Source organism: Chiloscyllium plagiosum, unplaced genomic scaffold (genome assembly GCF_037043375.1).
Source record: "Chiloscyllium plagiosum isolate Xiang-an unplaced genomic scaffold, Cpla_swu_hap1 HiC_scaffold_41, whole genome shotgun sequence".
Classification (NCBI taxonomy): Eukaryota; Metazoa; Chordata; class Chondrichthyes; order Orectolobiformes; family Hemiscylliidae; genus Chiloscyllium; species Chiloscyllium plagiosum.
Window position 1 is genome coordinate 29,341,762 of NW_028270179.1, and position 21,470 is coordinate 29,363,231.

Here is a 21,470-nt window from a genome sequence, read left to right on the forward strand (position 1 = left end):
AAAACAAACACGTTTAGGTTTTTGCTCTATCCCTCTCTCATATGCCACCCTCTAATCGATCATGATCATTTGCAATGCTTCTCAATTTTTTTCCCATTCATTTACCCATTCACGACTGATGCATTCTTCAGCAAATCTGGTTAATCTGTGCGTGGGCTGGCTTCATCTGAGCGCATACTGCGCATAATTCTCCGTTTCGGAAAACACAGTCAGAATGCAACAGATACTCAAAGATAACAACATCTGGATTAACATACGAGCCACGGGGGAACTAGCAAGTTAGATTTAAAATTGAGACCAACTAGAGATGCAACAGCATCTCCACCTGCATATGGACAAATATTAATATTTTCACCGATAAAGATTACTTTGAATGATCACAGTATTCTGGTTCCCTTTCTTCTGAACGATTTATATCAATGATCCCAATGCAGGTGGGGTAATTTAGAATCTAATAAACCGAATAACGTGCCATTTCTTTCAGAATTATGTGTCGGTCGGAATTTGTTTTGACGTTCTGTCCACACTGCCATCTTGGTTGATGTAATTGATAACTGAATGTACTTCTGTCGTGTATGGCTAAGAACTGCTTTCATTGCCTGAATGGGGGAAAAGTGTCCAATATGCTTTGAACGAGTGTAAATCCAACACAAAGATTAATGATCTCAACTGGAACACTGTAAACCAAATAATTCTACAAAATTTCAACACTTTTGACAGCATCTGTGGAGATATACAAAAGTTTCAAGTTCACTGACCTTTCGTAAGCACAATTCTCTTTGAGAAATTTGAACACAATGAGACAAATGGGGAAACATCTGGGAAAATAATAATTTGTTAAAGTAAAAAATCAACTGTGCTTCACTGATGTCTGTTAGGGAAGGACTGTCACATTAAATGGACTTTCACATTAAATTCATGGAATTTCGTATGAAAATGGCTGCGGCCTCATTTCAGTGACTAACTAATAAAATCATTGGGGGATTATTCAATTGTGTTGCTACATTGATAATCTGGTGATTTTTCGTCATTCATGGAAGGAACGTTTACAGCATTTGTCAGTCTTGTTCGAGCGAATTTGGAAGACAGGCTTGGTGCTAAAACTAGCTAAAGGTGAATTTGCAAAAGCCCAAGTCAACTTCCCGGGCCATGCTATTGGACATGGACTAATGGCTCCTGGTGATACAAAAACCAGAGTAATTGGGTTCATGGGATTGAGTTGATTTTATGTAAAATTTGTGCAATTCTTTAGCAGTCTGGCAGCTCCACTCACTGAATTGCGAAAGCAAGGCAAGGAGTTTCAGTTGACAGCGGACTGGCAGAAGCTGCCTGCCTGATGACTGTTTTAACCACTGTCCCAGCACTAGCCACACCTGATTACCCAAGGCCTTTCAAGGCGGCTATCACTGCGTGGGTGTCAATGCTATGCTCCTGCAGGAAGACGGCAAGAAGATTAAAATAATCCGCCAGGAAATTGAACATTCATCAACAGAAATATGTGACGATTGAGAAAGAGACATTAAGTGGGATGTTGGCACTACAACCATTGAGTGTTTATGTTACCAATAACACATCAGAGACAGTTGTATACACTGATCGGAACATATTGAAGTTGTGGAGGAATTAAAACACACAAATTCGTGACTGTTTTAATGGGGTTTGGTATTACAGCCGTTTAATTTTGGAATTGTCCATGTGGCAGGAGGAGAAAACGTGCTAAACGATGCATTGTCGACACACAAGTGAGAAATTAAGGTGTTCGGTTGTGGGAGAACCACAGACTGAATCCGAATGTAGTTAGTCCTATTGCGTGTTTATAATAAGTGAATGTATACATGTGTTTAAAGTACTAACCATTTCTAAAAACGTTGTTGAGGGTTTTGAACAATGAAGCTATCTTTCGATATTGATGCCACTTCTTCAGGGGGGAGGTGTCACATTACTGGTTCTGCTAAAAGTTTACTATGCTCTTGTTTTTGAAGTGAGTGTGTAATTGGCCAGACTCCAGTATGTCTGCAGCTTGATATGTTCATTGGGGCCTTTCTCTTAACCCGAACAGATAATATCTCCATCTTAAGACTTTCCCGTCTTAAAAAAAAGATAATCAGAGGGGAATAGCAAGCTAGCTGCATAACTCGCCTTCGTTTAGGTTAGTGTTTTTTTCTGTTTAGAACTTGAGTCAGTTCACTTACAGCAGGGCAAGTGTGAAACGTTGCTGGACTTCTCTCTCTCCTGGAAAACTGGAAAAATGTCTTTGATTTTGCTGTTTGTGAGAAGGGATGTGTGTATTAGGACGATTGCAAGTTTTTTAAGCAAAGAAATGCCAGAGAATTCCTAAAGGCCTGGCACTCCAACCACAACACCTTAAACAAACACATAGATCTAGATACCATCTATCAACCCCTCATAAAAGGAACAGGAAATGACATCACGACAAACCCTAGGAACCCCATCCAGGACAAACATATAAATAGAAAGCAGAAGACAACTTCGCTTCACTTGAAGGTCGTCACTGATGATGTTACGTGGCAGGTAATGAAACGACTGAATATCAAACCTACAGCTCAGTGAGCAAAACTACACCCTAAACTATTGCAAGTATTTTCGGAACAGCAACATTAAGTCGTGTTTGGATAGGATAAGTTACCCGACGCATTATTATCTGTTATTTCTGTTTCATTCTGTAATTTTCTTACTAAACTTTGTTTGTATAAAACTTGGAATTCGACCCAGCTAATTTACACTGGGAATATCCACTATGCACCTCGCGAAACAAAGAGCAAAATTAACATGTGGGCGACCTGCTCAAAAACGTTTTGAGAGCTCTTGCACAAATAGTAACAAAAGTGAGGGCGACAATGCACCCAGCAGATAAGTCCAGACTGACAGCATTAACGTGCAAGAGGCGTAAAGGACAGGAATAATAATGAAAAGTGATAACTGAAGATGTAATAGAGTATTACATTCTTGATCAGTACGCGTAGATCTGTGGTCGCAACTGCGAAACATGCAAACATTTTGTCTTGTGAAAGAATAATATCACAATGCTTGATTCAAATGAGATGTAATACTGTGAATCACTGTAAATGACAATACAGAAAAATGTAATCAACTGGTGCTGACAGCAGTCTGAAGGGATAACAAGTCAGTCCAAATGTACACAGTGAAGCAAAATGTAGCAAAATCAGATATTGGAACACAAAGTTGTTTCAGTAGTTCTCAAAATAAATTATTCTTAAAAAATTACACAAAAAATCGATTACTTCACTAAATGTGCTGAGTAAGCTCGCATAGACATGGTAAGGATCAACAAAGACAGCTTAAATCGAATCCACAGGCACAATTCTGGGGCAGTGGTTGGACACCAGCCCCTGGGGTATGTTCCTCTTGCTCCAGAGGTGTGCAAAACGAGTCTGAATAGATTTAATTCGGAATATCTTGTGATTAAAAGAATTGACAACAATCCCACCTATTGATTCTTCCTGCCCATGTCCGACAGTGTGCATCTTTTTCAAACTCAACTCGAAATTTCCCCTCTTCCCAATACCACCCGTGATTCTTCTTACACTTCAAGCCAGTTTCAGAATTTATCTTTCGCGGGCTCCAGTCATCGACATAGTGTCATAAAATCCTCCAGTATAGAGACAGGCAATTCAGCTCAAACTGGGCAACGCTGACTGAAAAATCCATTAGCAATAACCCCATTTTCGTTTGAGACTAGGCCCAAATCTTTATGAGGAGAAAGTGAGGTCTGCAGATGCTGGAGATCAGAGCCGAAAATGTGTTGCTGGAAAAGCGCAGCAGGTCAGGCAGCATCCAGGGAACAGGAGAATCGACGTTTCGGGCATGAGCCCTTCTTCAGGAAGAAGGGCTTATGCCCGAAACGTCGATTATCCTGTTCCCTGGATGCTGCCTGACCTGCTGCGCTTTTCCAGCAACACATTTTCGGCCCAAATCTTTATGAACGTTTCCTGTCCATGCCTTTGTCCAAATGCGTTTTTACCATTTGCACACAAAACCTTTACACATTCGTGCTGCATTGCAATGGTCATCGGGCTTTCCATTTCTTCATTAAAGACAAGCCTGAAATAACCCCATCAACACCGAATCTCCACCACATGACCAAGATTACCGGCACCCTGAACAACTTAGTTTTTATCTGTGCTCATTTTCGTCAGAACAAAAGCATGATCGGGGGTAGCACGTTTGACCCTAATAGGACTATCTCTTTGTGGGCGACAGGGAAAATTCCTTGTTTCAATTTTAACTGGCCATCACCCGATTCTCAACGAATCAATGGCATTATTGATGCTGTTTATTTTTCTCGTTCAGAATTAGAAAAATCTTAGTTATTTTACTTCCAATTTCGACCTCGCTTTCACCTTCACGTGGCCCATATCCGACTGCACCTTCCCTTCTTCGACGTCTTTATTGCCAGTTGTGATCATAGGTTGGCCACCAATATCTAATGCAAACCAACTGACTGACATAGCTATCGTTAATATATATACTCACACCCTGGTGCCTATACAGGGAGGACTAGCAATTTGGGTACAGAAATGGCTCAAAGGTGGAAGAGAGAGGGCACGGCTGGAGGATTGTTTTTCAGACTGGAGGCCTGTGACCAATGGAGTGCCACAGGGATCGGTGCCGGGTCCTCTACTTTTTGTCATGTACATAAATGATTTGGATGCGAGCATAAGAGATACAGTTAGTAAGTTTGCAGATGACACCAAAAGTGGATGTGTCATGGACAGCAAAGAAGGTTACCTCAAATTACAACAGGATCTATACCAGATGGGCCAATGGGCTGAGAAGTGGCAGATGGAGTTTAACTCAGATAACTGTGAGGTGCTGCATTTGGGAAAGAAATCCTCAGCAGGACTTATACACTTAATGGGAAGGACCTCTGAACAAAGAGACACTGGAATGCAGGTTCATAGTTCCTTGAAAGTGAAGTCGCAGTTAGATACGACAATGAAGAAGGCATTTGGTATGCTTTCCTTTATTGGTCAGAGTATTGAGTACAGGAGCTGAGAGGCCATGTTGCAGCTGTACAGGACATTGGTTAGACCACTGATGGAATATTGTGTGCAATTCTGGTCTCCTTCCCATCGGAAAGATGTCGTGAAACTTGAAAGGGTTCAGAAAAGATTTACAAGGATGTTGCCAGGTTTGGAGAGTTTGAGCTATACGGAAAGGCTGAACGGGCTGGGGCTGTTGACACTGGAGTGTCGGAGGCTGAGGGGTGACCTTAAACAGGTTTACAAAATTATGAGGGGCATGGATCGGGAAATCAGTCAAGGTATTTTCCGTGGCGCCGTGGAGTCCAGAACTAAAGGGCATAGGTTTATGGTGTGAGGGGAAAGATATAAAAGAGACCTATGGGGCAACTTTTTCACACAGAGGGTGGTACGTATATGGAATAAGCTGCCAGAGGAAGTGGGGGAGGCTGATGCAATTGCAATATTTAAGAGGCATTTCGATGGGTATATGAATAAGAAGGGTTTGAAGGGATATGGGCCGCATGCTGGCAGGTGGGACGAGATTGGGTGGGTGACTCTATAAAGACTGTATTCGATTCTCATAGTTCCACCGTCTTCATCACAAATGCTCTGATTTTCCCAATGTCGATAAAGGCATCTCCGAACTCTGCACTTTTTACCTCAAACAAGGAATCTCCTGCAACGTACGTGTCAAAGTCTTCAGACGGATCCACCCCCATTTCCCATACGTCAGTTGTTAACATCCTCTTCCCTTACACAACAACGATGGAGACCCCGTTGACCCACTATCCCATAAGTATCCTCATCCAAATGATCATTAGTCGCCTTTTCCTTTCGCACGAGCAGAATGCCATCATCAGAAACATTTTCCGTACCCTCACTTGTGAGCATTCCCTCTGCGAAACCCTGGTCCACTCCTCCTTCGATCCCAAAACATTCTCAGAGACACACCTTCCCAGAAGATGTAATGCCTGAACGGTTAGTTAATGCTCCCCTTAAGGTGATCAAAAACTGCAAACATACCTTCCAGGTATACCAGCACTTTTTTTTATTTTTTGCAATCTAGTTTATTCCTGCTTGCAATGTGGTCTCCTCTACTTTGGGGAGAGGAAATGCAACCTTCTGACTGCTTCTTAGAACACTTATGTTATACCCCTAAATATGGCCCTGAACTTTCTGTTATTTGCCTCTTCAACACACCAACGTATTTTTGGCAAAGATCTCTGTCTCCATTGTGATCCAGCGAAGCTCAAAGTAAGCTGGAAGAACAGCACAGCATTTTCTGCTTGGTAATGATACTGCTTTTTGGACAAGGCATCTGCTACAAAAACTTTAGGGCATGAGAAATTGTCGCAAATCTTTCCCCAAACCCACACAACAGACTGTATCATCACATGGGCTGCTACTACTCAATTCCAATTTCTAGACATTAATAGCTCCCATTAGAAGCTCATCATTTTCTCAGATTGACTACTAACGACTCATTTATCTGTCCAAAGATTTTTCTCTCTCTTTCTCAATTTCCAACCATTACTTAATTTCCCCTCCCTCGACTCTATATTCTTTATCTATCTATCTATCTATCTATCTATCTATCTATCTATCTATCTATCTATCTATCTATCTATCTATCTATCTATCTATCTATCTATCTATCTATCTATCTATCTATCTATCTATCTATCTATCTATCTATCTATCTATCTATCTATCTATCTATCTATCGATCGATCTATCGATCGATCGATCGATCGATCTATCTATCTATCTATCTATCTATCTATCTATCTATCTATCTATCTATCTATCTATCTATCTATCTATCTATCTATCTATCTATCTATCTATCTATCTATATAAACTCTTTAGTATCGACATTCGCACAAAAAGATGGAAATGCATCACTTAAAGGATAATTAAAATAAAATGAAACACAGGCCAGATTATTCAAATTGATTTCATGATGAGGTATTTCAAAGCCGTAGGTGGGGGTTTTGTTGGTTTTTTTGCTGAATAGTATTATTAACAGCAAATTTGACTTTTCACTAAGGTAAAGGCACTCGGAGGTTTGAATTTGATTTACATTCTCTGAGCTTGTGAAGATCAATTAATGTGGTTAGACGAGTAGTTGCAAGTCACTAAGGGTCAAAACTCAGATACCTTCTCGCAGAAAACATGGTCCAACGCCGAAGCATTATTCTGACTCATCAGTGAGAGACTTGACTGCTCCCTCCATGAGGTCCCTGTTAATGTGTAACATTTGCCATCTGCAAATTTCGCAACTGGCTGGAATTATCCCCCAGGCACTGACTTCGTTAGCAGTTCAACTTCTGCAATCTGTTTGAACATATTCCTTCTCCCACATGACAAAACATCTGCAGAACCGTTTGATCAGTAATAAACTACAATTCATTTCCAGGGTTGGCCTCACGGATAATTCGACCACAATTGAAATATTGTCTTCAGTTCTACTCGAATCATTATAGGTAGGATGTACCTTCCTTCGAGAGGGTGCAGAGGAGTTTTACCAGGATGCTGCGTAGACTGGAGTGCATGTCTTATGACGAGAGATTAAGACAGCTGGGCTATTTCACATCAAAGAGAAGAAGGCAGGGAGGTGACTTGACAGAGACGTACAAGAAACTGAGAGGTGTCGACAGAGTCGATGGCCAGAGACTTTTCCCCATTGCAGACATGGCTGCCACGAGGGGTCATAATATTCAGGTGTTGAAGAAAGTTATATGGGTGATGTCAGAGGACTCTTCTTTATGGAGGAATTAGTGAGTGCGTGTAAGGCACTGCCAGGGATGCTAGTGGAGTCAGAGACATTAGGAACATTTAAGCGACTGCTGGACAAGAAATTAGACGGGAGTAAACGGAGGGGTGTGAAGTTTTGGTTTATTTTAGATTAAGATAAATGCTCGGCGCAACGTTGTGGGCTGTTGAGCCTGTATTATTCTATGTTCTATGAAGTGGGTGTGAAATTAATGTGTTTGACTATTTGCTGTGATGGCGGGACTGTATTCACTGGAGATTGGATAAATGACTGAGAAGGGGGATTTAACTAATAGATATCACAAAATTTAAACCAGAGTAAGACAGGGAAACGAAAGAAAGATGTTTCTGATATTCGATGGTTCTAGTTTGTCTCAGTCTAAGGATGAAGTGAAGGACTGACAGGAGGAGAAATGTCTTCACGCAGAGTGGTGAGCCTGTGGAAGTTTTTGCCACAGAAAGAGGTTGAGACCAAGGTACTCAATGTTTTCAGGATGGAGTTAAATTAAGATCTTCGGGAGAAAGATTTCAAAGTGTATGGGGAGAATACTGGATGGGGGAGCGGAAGATAAGGACCGATTTCTCATTCGCCTTTATCTCTGGATTGACGTTTCAGTCTGAAATAGAAATGGGAATAATGGGAATACACCGTTTCAAACTTGAAGAGAAGGAGAAATTGAGCCAGTTTTCAAAGAGCATGTGTTGCATTCTGCTCTGATGTGGGCATTTTTGATCTTCGCACATTTGATTGCCAAAGGCAGACACGACTCAAGCTTTCCCGAGTGATGAATGAACATTGATGCATGACATTGGCCCTATCCACATTCAAACATTTCTTCTTTAACTTTGCAGACCAAGATCATTGTATCCTCGCTCGCCACTGCAGATGTCACAGAGGACTGGTGAGTAGCTAATGTATTATCTCTTTTCAGCAAGGTAAATAGGGTTAATCGGTAAGACGTGCATCGTTGATTGAGTAGCTATTGGACGGATTACTTAGCAATTTTTGTTTACATATATTTGGAAAAGAATCGTTTAATTAGGACTAGTCAGCAGGGCTTTGTGCTGGATATGGCATGCTTGCCAAAAATGCTTGAATTTTTCCAGGAGGTGTCGAATGAGATCGATATGGAGCATTGGGAGATTTCTATGTTGATTTTAATAAGATTTTCGAGTAAGTCCCTCATTGTAGGCTCATCCAGAAGATTAAAAAGCATGGGGTCGGCGATATTTTGACTGCTTTGTTCTAGAATTGGCTTGCTCATAGAAGGAAGCGGGTAGTGGTGGAAGGGTATTTTTCTCGATGGATGCGAGAGACTGAGGGCGCGCTGCAGATGACGCCTGCTATTTCTGATGAATATAAATGACTTGGAAGAAAATGCACACGTTTGGTGGGGCGGGGGGGGGGTGGTGTTAGTAAGTTGTAGACGTTACAAATATCAGCGGATTTGTGGATCGTATGGAAAATATTCAAAGCATGTCGTGGAACATAAATCAATTGGTCATATGGGAGGAGAAATGGCAGTTACTTTAATTCACGGAAAGGTGTGGTGCTGAACATTAGGCGATGAACTGTTAAGAAAAAGCATACAGGTATTGGCAGGACCCTGAAAGCGCTGATGTACAGAGGGATCGTGGGGTTTGGGTTTATAGGTCCCTGAACATTGCCACGATGGTGTTTTAAAGAAAGCACACGGCATGTTTACCTTTTTTGATCATGAAATTGAGTTGAAGAGTCAAGCTGTCATGTTGCAGCTTTGTAGGACTGTAGTTCGGCCATTCTTGAACTGTTGCAATCAGTACTATTCGCCGCAACACAGGAAGGTTGGAGATGCTTTGCAAAGGATGTAAAAGAAGCTTTTCAGGAGACTTCGTGGATTAAACAATATGAACTATAAGCGGAGACTGGAGAAAATCGGATTTTTTTCTTTGGAGCGGCGGAGGCCCGGGGAGAATTTACATAGATAGGGTTGACGGTGTGAATGTTATTATCACAGTTCAATGTCTTTGCCCGTGCATTTAATGTGAGAGCGAGCAAGTTCAAAGGAGCTGAAAAGCGCATGTATTTGACATAGGCAGTAGTAGACTTCTGGATAGCTCTTCTAGTGATAGTGATGCAGACTGATAACGTCGGGAGTTTAAGGATATCTTAGACAAACACGTGAAGATTCCAAGATAGAAGGATATGTACTCAAGGCAGAAAAAAAGGATTAGATTAATTCAATTTGGCGTCGTGTTTGGCCCGACATGGTGGTTTCAAGACCCATTACTGTGCTGTAACATGTTATATTCTATGTTCTGTTTTCTGGACTCACAAAAATGTTTCCACCTCCAATATCCGGATACAGAGGGTCAACAAAGGAAACGGGACATCAGCATAGAGTGTGGAGAGTGAACAATTGAAAGCAGGCTCATAAACTAAATTTACGGTCAATGGCTGAATAAAGTGGCTTACCAGAAACTCCAATGAACCCAATAATAATATCGCAATAACAATCAATAAGTTAAAGCAATTATTGTACTTTAAATCGTAATGAGAGGTGATCATGGTACGAAAAAATACCAGCATACATTCTTGAAATAACTTGCAGATATAAAGTCCATTGTTTACAGATTCGCTTCCGTTGAAGGAATGCTCCAGTCCGTTGTTCTCAGATTCAAATCTCTTGTAGAATATTTTTAATCGTTTCTTGTCAGATTGTGTACACTTATTCTGAAGTTACAGCCTCTTGCTCCCGGATTCTGATCTCTCTCTCTCTCTCTCTCTCGCTCTGTCTCTCCCCATTTAGTTATCCCTCTAACTACGAAGAATATGTTCCCACCGACATTATGAAACATCCATTGAAAGAAGTGACATTTAACCAGAAGAGGGAAAGCTTCCAGCGACACGTTGAGATCCATGGCGATTATTGATAATTGCAAACTTGAAACAAACTGTTTCACCTTACCTCATTCGCTCCAAAACCATGTGTATCATAACAACTAGCGAAATGGAAATATGGATCACCACTGACTGTTCCAGTAAACGATGGTGACTGTTTGTCATCTGTTAATACTCCCTGTGTGTTACGAAGTTGTGTCGTAGTTAGTTGTTCCCATACTCCCACACTGTTATAAAGTGTAAATCGGTGTAAACATTACAATTTCAGACCAGTCAGTAGGATTCCTACAGGAAAATTTGTTAGATCTGAATATTAGGTTCACAGCCTAAGATTACAGGGCACGGTGCTTAGACAGAGATGAGATGATATGTTTTCACACAGAGAGTGATAAACTTGTAGAATTATCCACCACAGAAAGTAGTTCATGCAAAACACTGAATATTTTAAAGAAAGAGATATGGAAGATTCTTATGATGAACGTACGTTATGGCAAAAAATAGTGGTAACAGGGTACTGAGTAGATTGTTCAGTTCTCGTCAGACTGAATTGTGGAACAAGCGTCAAAGCTGAAGAACCTACTCCTGGACTCATTTTCTATGTTTATAGACCCTAGGCGAAATATCACAGGACAGTTCTGCAGTGAGGGCATGGACGGTGGGCTGGTGGGCAATTACACATGTTCAGGGTTTCAATCTGCAAGTGTTTGATTGCTGCAGGGATCAGTGTTGTGGCCAGAATTATTTACAATATTAATCATAGAATCATAGAATCCCTAAAGTATGGCAACAGGCCATTTGTCCAAACAAGTCCAGACTGAACCTTGCGAGGAAGAACCCACTTAGAACCATTCCCCTACCCCATTACTATGCATTTACCCCTATTTAATGCATCTAATCGACACATCGCTGAACACTATGGGCAATGTAACATGTTAAATTCACCTAAACGTCAACCCAATGCGTTGTGGGAGTATACGCGAGCACCCGAAGGAAACCCACACAGACACGGGGAGAAAGTGCAAGCTCTGCACAGCAGACGTCCGAGTCTGCAATCAAACTTGAGTCCCTGGCACTGTGACGACACCAACTGAGTCTGATTTTGCTGTTATAGACGAGGAAAGTGAACCTACTGAGGTAGATGATGCAAAAAAATTGGCAACTGATGAGAAAGACATAAATATTAAGCAGAGCTTACACACGGGCCAAGTAAGTGGGAAAACATTTTGTAGATTAAACACAATATGAATGGAAGTTAGCTCGCTGAGCTGGAAGATTTGTTTTTAGATGTTTCATCACCATACTAGGTAACAAAACTAGTGAGCGTCTTCAATGAAGCGCTCGTGGTGTGCTTCACCTCTCTATTTATAAGTCTTAGCTTCTTCAGGCAAGTGAAAATATTTCCAGTTCTATTTTAAAGAGAAGGTAGATAAGATCTAAAGCGACGTGTTTATTCATAGAGATGTGTTGAGATTGCCCTGTCTCTAAGAAGTCTCATGCGCATGTTCTTTTCACCTGTCCTCTGATGTCTGTGTTCTCCCCGATAAAGTGGTTTCCTTCTTTGTCTGTATGTATAGAAATTGCCACTCATCAACCAGAGCTTCAAATGTTCTCCATATTAAATATAATATGGAGAAATGTGCGGTAATGCATGTGGCAGGAAGAATAGAGGTTATAGACACAATTTAAATGGTGATTCCAGCTTGGTGCTCGTAAAGCTAAGGTTGCGAACTGCACACACAGGAAGTCTTCTGTTCCACAATATCATGCACTTCAATGGGACAGAAATCCAAAGTCATAATTCAGAGCTTTCATGACAACCTGAACCAATGTCTGTCAGTGGCACATATCGATTATCCATCAGTGCCCATCGACTTCTCCTCCATTATCACTCAAACCGGTAAATTTCCTCTGCAAACTCTCTAAAGCTTTCAAATCGTTCCAATAATGAGGTGAGCAGAACTGAACACAATATTATATGTGTGGTCTAACCACGGCTCATTAAAGCTGCAATATAAGCTGCGGCTCCTGAACATATTCTCCCTGCCAATGAACACCAACGTAACAAACCACTTCTTAACTTCCCAAGCAACTTGGGTGGCAACTTTGAGGGATCTATGGACATGGACCCCAGGATTCTTCTGTTACTCCACACCACCAAATATCCTGCCTTCAAACCTGCATTTACATTCAAATTCGACCTTCCAAAATGAATCAATTCGCACTTTCCCAGGTAAACTCCATCTGCCGCTAATCAGCTCAGTTGTGCATCCTGTTGATGTCACGTTGCAACCTGCAACAGCCCTCCACTCGATCCACTGTTCCAGCAAACCTCGTTTCATCGGCAAACTGACTATCTCATCCTTCCACTTCCTCATCCAAGTCATTTTTAAACAATAAAAAGAGCAAATTATTGCTGTATTCTACTTTCTAATGTATCCACGTCTGAATACAAGATGATTTCCACATCGGGCTTTCTTTTCAGGTGTGGCTGCTTGGACATTCCCCAAACCACTTTTTAGACATAACATAACCAGACATGTATGCAGCTTTACAACTGAGCCACGAGATCCAGGTTCAATTTCAAACTACGTCAGAGGAGTGTCACAATTTGTTTTGCAAAATAACTTGCAAAAACGGTACATAAGGCGTGGGTGTATGCTTGTTTCCTGAAGATGTCAGGTGTATCCAAAAGGCAAACTCAGCACCAGCGTTCAGAACAAATAGATCTGTCAATTATTACAAGTGGATCTCGATTGCCTTTCATCTCCGGGGAATGCCATTTTATAAAGGGATCCGAGTGCCTGCGAAAAGTCTGACTCTGTTAAGCGTTTTTGTGGAAATAAAAGTAAGATCTGCGGATGCTGGAATTCTGAAACAAAAGTGTAGAGGTGTCGGAGTAATTCAGGAGGTTGCCCAGAGTCTGTGTAGACAAAGCAGAAGGAACATACAATGGCTTCACTCTTCTTCAGAACTTATTTGGAGAAATGGAGAGTGCTTACTGAAGTGAAACGTTAACTTTGCTTTCTCTCCAACAGAACTGCTGAATTTCCGCAACACTTTCTACTTGTGTTGAAGTGTTTCTTCTCTCTTCAAGACAAACGAAAGTTTGGCAGATAGTTTCGAGTGTAAAACATGTCATGAAATCAGCATGATTGACAATTATATAATCCTAGTCAAAGGAATGGAAAACAATCAAGAGAGTGGTTTGTCATTGTACCATTTCCTTCATGGGGAGTCGACCAAATCTCATACTATCTTAAACCATGGCAAACATCCATTCTTTTGCGGCGGGAGTGAAGTGGGGGTGGGGTGGGGGCAAATATCGAGAATTTACTTACAACTTGCGTTTACTACGAGAGAGTAGAAATAAAATCAATTTAATATACATGTCTGTGATTCGGAAGCACATCTCCCAAACTTTGAAGAGAGACACATGGGCAGATATATAATCAATTGCAAATATATGTGAGAGGATTATGTTGCAGTTAGGGAGCATTCCAACTTTGCTGACATAAATTGAGACTGCCTTCATGTGAAAGGATTCAATGGCGGCAAGATTTAAAATAAGTCGAGGAGACGTTTAATGCCAATACATAGATCGTCCCACGAGAAATGTGATAGAGTTACAGGAAGCTGGAAGGATTAATTCCGGTCAAGAGTTTGAAGTTTTTTTGTGGATCATCATTTTGGTGATAGTGACGATAACTCAGTACTGTTGACTGACTGAATGATCGCATTGACTGTGAACGCACGCTCTGACTGACTGACTGACTAAATGTACGCACGAACTGACTGACACACTTAATGAATTCACTGACTAATTGACGAACTGAATGTACGCACTGACTCAATAATAAACTGAACGTATTGACTGTCTGACTGAATGGTCGCACTGACTGCATGCACACACAGACTGACTGACTGACTGGACACACTGTCTCACTGAGTGGCTGAATTAACACACTGACTGATTCAATGGACGCACTGACTGACTGAACGGATGCATTATTGGTTGACTGACTGCATGGATGCATGAATTAAAGTATGCTCTGCTCGACTGACTGACAGACAGAATGAATGTAATGACTGACAAATGATCGCACTGATTGGCTTATTGAGCAAATGCACGAACTGATTGACTGATTGACTGAATGGAAACATTCACTGATTACATGGACACTGTCTGCCTGCCTGACTGAATTCACCCACTCACTAACATAGTTATTGACTGATTAAGTGGATTCACTGTGTTGAAGAAATGAACAAAATTGACACGAAACAGTTAGAAGCCATTTTGTCACAAAGCTATTTTTACATTAAGATTTCTAGCCAGGTCGTGAAGTGTGAGAACAATCCTACTCTGAAAAGTCTGACCTTACAGCTGACCTTACAGCTGCTCTATCCCAGAGAATGAATTTTATCAGGACACTTTCTTCATATATGTCATGTGATCTGAGTGTATTTGAACATTCATTCATTCTTCAGGCAGCTATGAATCTGAGTTACTATTAAGCATTAAGTTGCAAAACTCAATACTATTCCACTTGAGTTTCAAACTTCATGCTGGTGGAAGAAAGCTCAGGTGATACAATGCTGTACCAACAGACTACGTTATTTCTTTATTCAATTGCTAAATAAGGGTATCGCTGGCTATGCTAGCAAATATTGGCAAACTTTAATTTTCCAGATGGCTATTAGAAATCAACCACCTTGCTGTGGATCTGGAGTCACATGTAGGCCGGATCAGGTAAGGGTAGTAATTTCTTTCCCTTAAGAACAACCATGAATCAGATGAGATTTTACCTGACAGTTGCCAATCGATTCATGCTCGTAATTAGTCTCTTCATTTCAGACAGTTTTCTAACTGAGTTTAAATTCCATTATCTGGTGTGCTAGGATTCAAATCCCGGATCCACGGAGCATGGTGTCGTTCTGCAGCTTATTAACCCAGCAACAACACCATGATGCCATCGGCTGCACGTGAATATTGAAGTTGTCACGAGTAGGGCTTTTAAATGTGTGCTAACATATTGACTATAAATATCACAACAACTCAACAGATAGTAACTGATTATTATAAAATATTCCTGCCTGGAAAGGATTTGGACAAAAATGTGGTGAAAAATCACTATACTGTGCTAGGTATGATCTCGCTCATAAAACCACTGAAATTAAATGCTTAATGATGAATGCGTTAATTTAATTCACCTCTGCAACTTACTTCCTGTTTCTATTTTGGAACCCCGACTGTTATAGCTACACAGCTTCGCAGAGTCATACAGCACAAAAACAGAGCCTTCGATCCAACTCATCTACGCTGGCAATACTCACAAACAAAATTAAACCGACTTGGATCCGCTTGGCCCATGTGTCTCTGAACCTTTCCTATTCATGAAACTGTCCAAACGTCTTTTGAATGCTTTAACTCTGCCTGTCTCTTCCATTTCATCTGGCAGGCCAGTCCAAATGCGACCACTCTCTGTATCAAAACGTTGCCCCTCCTATCCCTCTTAAGCATTTCTCCTGTCACCTTAAATACATGCCCGCTAGTTGTGAACTCCGCCACCCTGGAGAGAGTACATTGGTATTCAACGTATCTGTATATCTCAAAGTGTTATAATCCTTTATAATGCCAACACTCAATCGTCTCCCCGTCATTGATAAAAATCAGAGGCTAGCCAGCCTGTCGTAATTTAAAACGCTTCAGTCCAGGGAACATCCTGCTGAATATTTTCTGAAACCTTTCCAATTAAGTAATAACCTTCTAATAACAGAGCGACCACACGCACAATACGCCAAACGTGGCATCACCAAGATCGTGTACAACCTCAAAATTAACTTCCACTCCGATACTCAATGTTATTAGCACGGACGACAAAGGTGATAATACTGTTATTAACTACCCAGACTACCTGCGATGCAACTGTCATCGAACTATATGCAAGAAACCCCAGACCCTTCCGTTTGACAAAACTCCCAGGTCCCTGTCATTATCTATAAATGCAGCCCGTCTTCATTTTACCAGAATGCAATGCCGACTATGTTTCTAATTGAATTCCATCTTGTCAACAAGTTTTCGAACGTCCATGTATGTAACGTGTAGCATTCTGTCCTCATCAATCTTTTGGCTTCCGTCCATTAACAACTACATCAAGTTTGTGAGTCACGATTTCCGATGTACAAAGCCATGTTGACCATTCCTAATATGTCCTTTCCCCCCGCCAAATGCGTGTAAAATCTATCTCTCTGCATCCTCCAATAACATAGCAGCCACTTTTGACAGACTCTTCGTTCTATAGTTCCCAGGCTTCTTCTTTGAACTTCACTTAAATAAAGACACACTATTCGCCACCCTCAAGTCCTTTGTAAACTTAGCTGCAGATGGCGTAAACATTTCTGCCAGGGCCTCCTCGATTTCTTCCCTAGCTCGTATGATGAGTCTGTCACTTTAAAAAGGGAGCTTTGTCCTTTTTTTTTGAAAGTTCATAAAGGCGGAGGTGCCGGTGAGTATCGTTTAACAATTGAATAGGTGTGTCCAGGCCTCATGGTTAAGGCGTTTTCTAGTTTGGTTTTGATGTAGCTGTCACAAGATGTATGAGTACATGGGAGTTGCAAGCTTCGTTGAAGGATTCGTCTGACTTTCTTCTGAAGTCTTTCTCTGGATATTGTTCCAACCTTCCTGCAAGAATTTGTTTGTATTTACCCTTTTTACAAGAAGTGTGTTTATGGGATGCTACTGTTTTGGAACAGTTAGTTAGTCATTGTTATTTTATTGGGTCGTTTAAATTTTGCAACAGTGCAATTCCTCTTTCTTTTTGTTCGTGTTCCAACTATAGTGTTAAATGAATTCTGTTTTGTTTAAAGCCGAGTCGTATGAACAGTTGCGTATAGGTGAAAGGTACAACTCACGTCTGTCTTTAAAATAAGGAAACGTTATTTTCGAGACAATCTTATATAAATATATTCCAGCAGTCTGGCATGTTGGAGGCTCTTGTCGGGATTAATTCTGTAATTCAAAATTCAACATTGGGTTTGTTGGATACAAAGATGGCACGTGGGAGGTGTTGGTGTCTATTGTTCCGTGTGTTGAATTCGGTTGGTTTAAACAGTGCTTTCAGAACTACTGGCTCATTCAGTGAGTAAGAGTTTTCTGGGAGTGGAAGAAATGACTGTCGGGGTTTCACAAAAGTAGAGCAAGGGAAACCTGTTGGAATTGGCAGACACGTTGCATTTGCACTTGCCTTCATCTGTGCAAGATAGAGAGGTAATTGCAGGAAAATTACGGGAACATTCACAGCTGCGCCACTCGCCAGTTTGTCTTTGTGTGGTTTTGTTCGTTCTCTTTCACAAGTTACAGGCTCACGCCACGACTGCTGAGGTTCGGATGGGGTTAGTTAATTTCAAACGCCAGCTTGAAGGACTGCCCAGAGACATATTCGCTTGGAGTTGAGATCCAGGAATGTTTTGAATTTGATTTGCAGTTTGGGAATTTAAGATGATTTCTTTTAATTGTAAAGAACCATCAGTGATTATGAAATGAAATATTATCGCTTCCACTCCCCTGTTTTTCTTACAGACCATGTCCGTCCTACTGTCAATTTCTAACTAATCACGTTTATGCTTAAATGAAAACAATTCTCATTTCAATTGAAATCAGTTTAATATGGTGAAACACGAAATTACAATTTTGTTTTAAACAAAAAGTATTCTCCTTAGATTCTGCACCATTTGACATTAGTATAACCTTGGTCTCAAATTCCCTATAATTTCATGCGACTTCCAAAGATCATTTTCACCATCTCGACATGTTGGACAAATGAAGGAATTGACGAAAGGAATTAAAGTCGTAGCACACCAAATCTTGGCCTCTGGCTCAGAATCATTTTGTTCCAGGATGAGAACAGGTCTCTGTTAAATTTTAATAAAAATCTAAACCAACCATTGAGGAAAATCAGTTCAGACTTTAACATTTGATCATTTAGTGGAGGAAGTCCATGAGCTTCATTTAATTTGCTTAAATATTGTAAAACTGGGAGTATAAGGATAGGTCGAAAATATCCCGAACCAACAGTATTATTTTCAGAAAATGATACTAGCATGTTCAATTTTTGTTTAGAACTCGTTTGTATCCACTTAATTTTAAAACTGCTGCAACTCATTGGTGACTATGAAGTACTAGTCATGGCTTTACTCTTTCTCAATTTTCTTCCCTCACTGACAATTCCAATATTATGTTCTGATAAATCATGCAACAAAATCAATATTCTATTGTTCATATCTGTGCCTTCGGATTTATCCATTATTTATGCATTCGGAGTATTTTGTTGCCATGTGAGTAGACAAGACCTTTTAATGCTGCTGCAGCGATTTCACGGCCTATAGAATTGTAAATGAGCAATGTTTGTCAGGACCACTTATGGAACCTAATCTTGGATTTTAAAAAAGGGACTAGAACCAGGTAATTATAATGTAATTCAGAGTTGTTAACTATGTACATTTTAAAATTGAATTTTGACTAAATGAATTTCCAGTTAATATTGAAAAATTTTAAAATGTCTCAGTCACTTGTTCAGTTTACACTCTGAATTACAGATAATGATTATTTTGTTATTATTTTTAATAACCAATTGTATTAGCCCTGACTCACAAAATGAGAATTAATTGCAGGGCAAGTTGGTTTTATTACTGTACACATTGTCAGTAGCCAGTGCCATTGCCTCATGGTTAATTTGAAGCGTGGCTGCATTAATTTATTGCTAATTAAAGATTGTAAAGATACCTTAATGCCCTGTTGAAGGAATACTGACTGGGTCATAGAGGTAGGTACAGCAGATGGAAATCTCAAAAGCTGAGGGATGTTCACAGCTGACTGTGGATGATTAGATGGAAAACAAAGGAAACATGAGAGACAGTGTAAGGTCACTAAGGGTGAGGAGTATGCAAAAAGAGTTAAAGCAACAACGCTGTAAAATAAATAACTTTCATTTTTCTCGTACTCTCGGGCCTAGTTTTGGCATACCGATCCTAGTAGAGAATGGGGATGTCACTAATAGGAATGAGAGATGGAAATTTTATTCTAGTATACCAACTGAGCCCCTAACATCACTTGATTGTACCCAGCACATGCCTCATTACAAACCTTTCCATCTTTTGAAAATAAAGCATCCGGTCTTCATAGTTGATATTATGGGGTAGAGCGGCCTGAACCATCCGAAACCATGGGCCATCCCGAGATTCAGAGTAATGGTAATGAAGCATGACCCTGACTGCAAGAACAAACCGGCCCAATTTGATCAATATATCCAAAGGAGGATACAGATGCAAACGCAGCAAAATTCTGAGAGTAGCCTGAGAACGAATGGTTTGTGTTATGAGACTGGAATAAGCAGCCATCTGTCTGACGGAAGTGTTATACACCCCACAATGTTACAATTACCGAGTATGAATCACCTTTACTGTGATTCTGTTCATTGAGCTGGGAATTTGTGTTGCAGACATTTCGTCCCCTGTCTAGGTGACATCTTCAGTGCTGAGGAGCCTCCTGTGAAGCGCTTCTGTGATGTTTCTTCCGGCATTTATATTGGTTTGTCTCTGCCGCTTCCGATTGTCAGTTCCAGCTGTCCGTGGCGGTGGTCGGTATATTGGGTCCAAGTCGATGTGCTGATTGATTGAATCTGTGGATGAATGCCATGTCTCTAGGAATTACCTGGCTGTTCTCTGTTTGCCTTGTCTTATAATAGTAGTGTTGTCCCAGTCGAACTCATGTTGATTGTCATCTGCGAGTGTGGCTACTGAGGATAGCTGGTCGTGTCTTATATGTGCATATTTTACAGAATTTGAGTGCATTTTATGATGGTTCCACTTTATCATCCAACGCCCCATCGGTCAATTTTGGAAGTAGCTGCTGCTGTAATCCAGGTACATCATTGAAGAAGGGATTCAATTCGAGAACAAGAAATCAGACAGATGTGATAACTACAATGTGGGGTTCACACATTTCAAACAAAGAGGCATTGCTCCCACCTTTGTACATGTGAAAAAAAACTCATGGAGCTAAATTTTATACGTTAGTAAAGCAAAGGTGGTACTGGAGAACCTTGCTTTTACATCCTTTCCCATGCGAATCCAGAAACATAACTGAGAGAAAATGCAGCTACAACAAATTTCCTCAAAGCGAGTTGAACAAGCAGCTATAGGATAAAGTTCAGGAGAAAAAGAAGGAAGTGGGTGAGAGAGCTCAGCTGAGTGAAAGCCACAGAGAGCTGTGAATGACAGTACTGGCTGGATATTAACTTGCTGGGCTATGAATATCTTAACGTGTTTATCTTGGGGTTCTGATTTGTTTAAGTGGATTCGTTAGGTCCAGCACAAGAACAGTATAAAATACAGATCTCAAACTCCTGTTGTCGTTTCGCAGTTTCCAAGTGTGAGCACATTTTTAAACTGATCAGTAGAAAGTGAAGACTGCAGATGCTCGTGATTAGAGTCGACAGTATGGTGCTGGAAAAGCACAGTGGGTCAGGTAGCACAGAGGAGCGGGAATCGACGTTTTGGGCAAATGCTCTTCATCAGGAATCTGATGAAGGGCTTTTGTCCGAACGGTCGATTTTCCTGGTCCTGGGATGCTGCGTGACCTGTTGTGCTTTTCCAGCACCACACTCTCGACTTTAAAATGATCAAACCTGGCCATTTTGAGTGTTTCAGGCTCTAATTAAATCAAGCACCCTGTGTATTTCATCAACAGGGGATGTCACGCATGTTGTAATCTGTTTACTCAAAATTTACCAAATGAAAAAAAAAACTTCAGC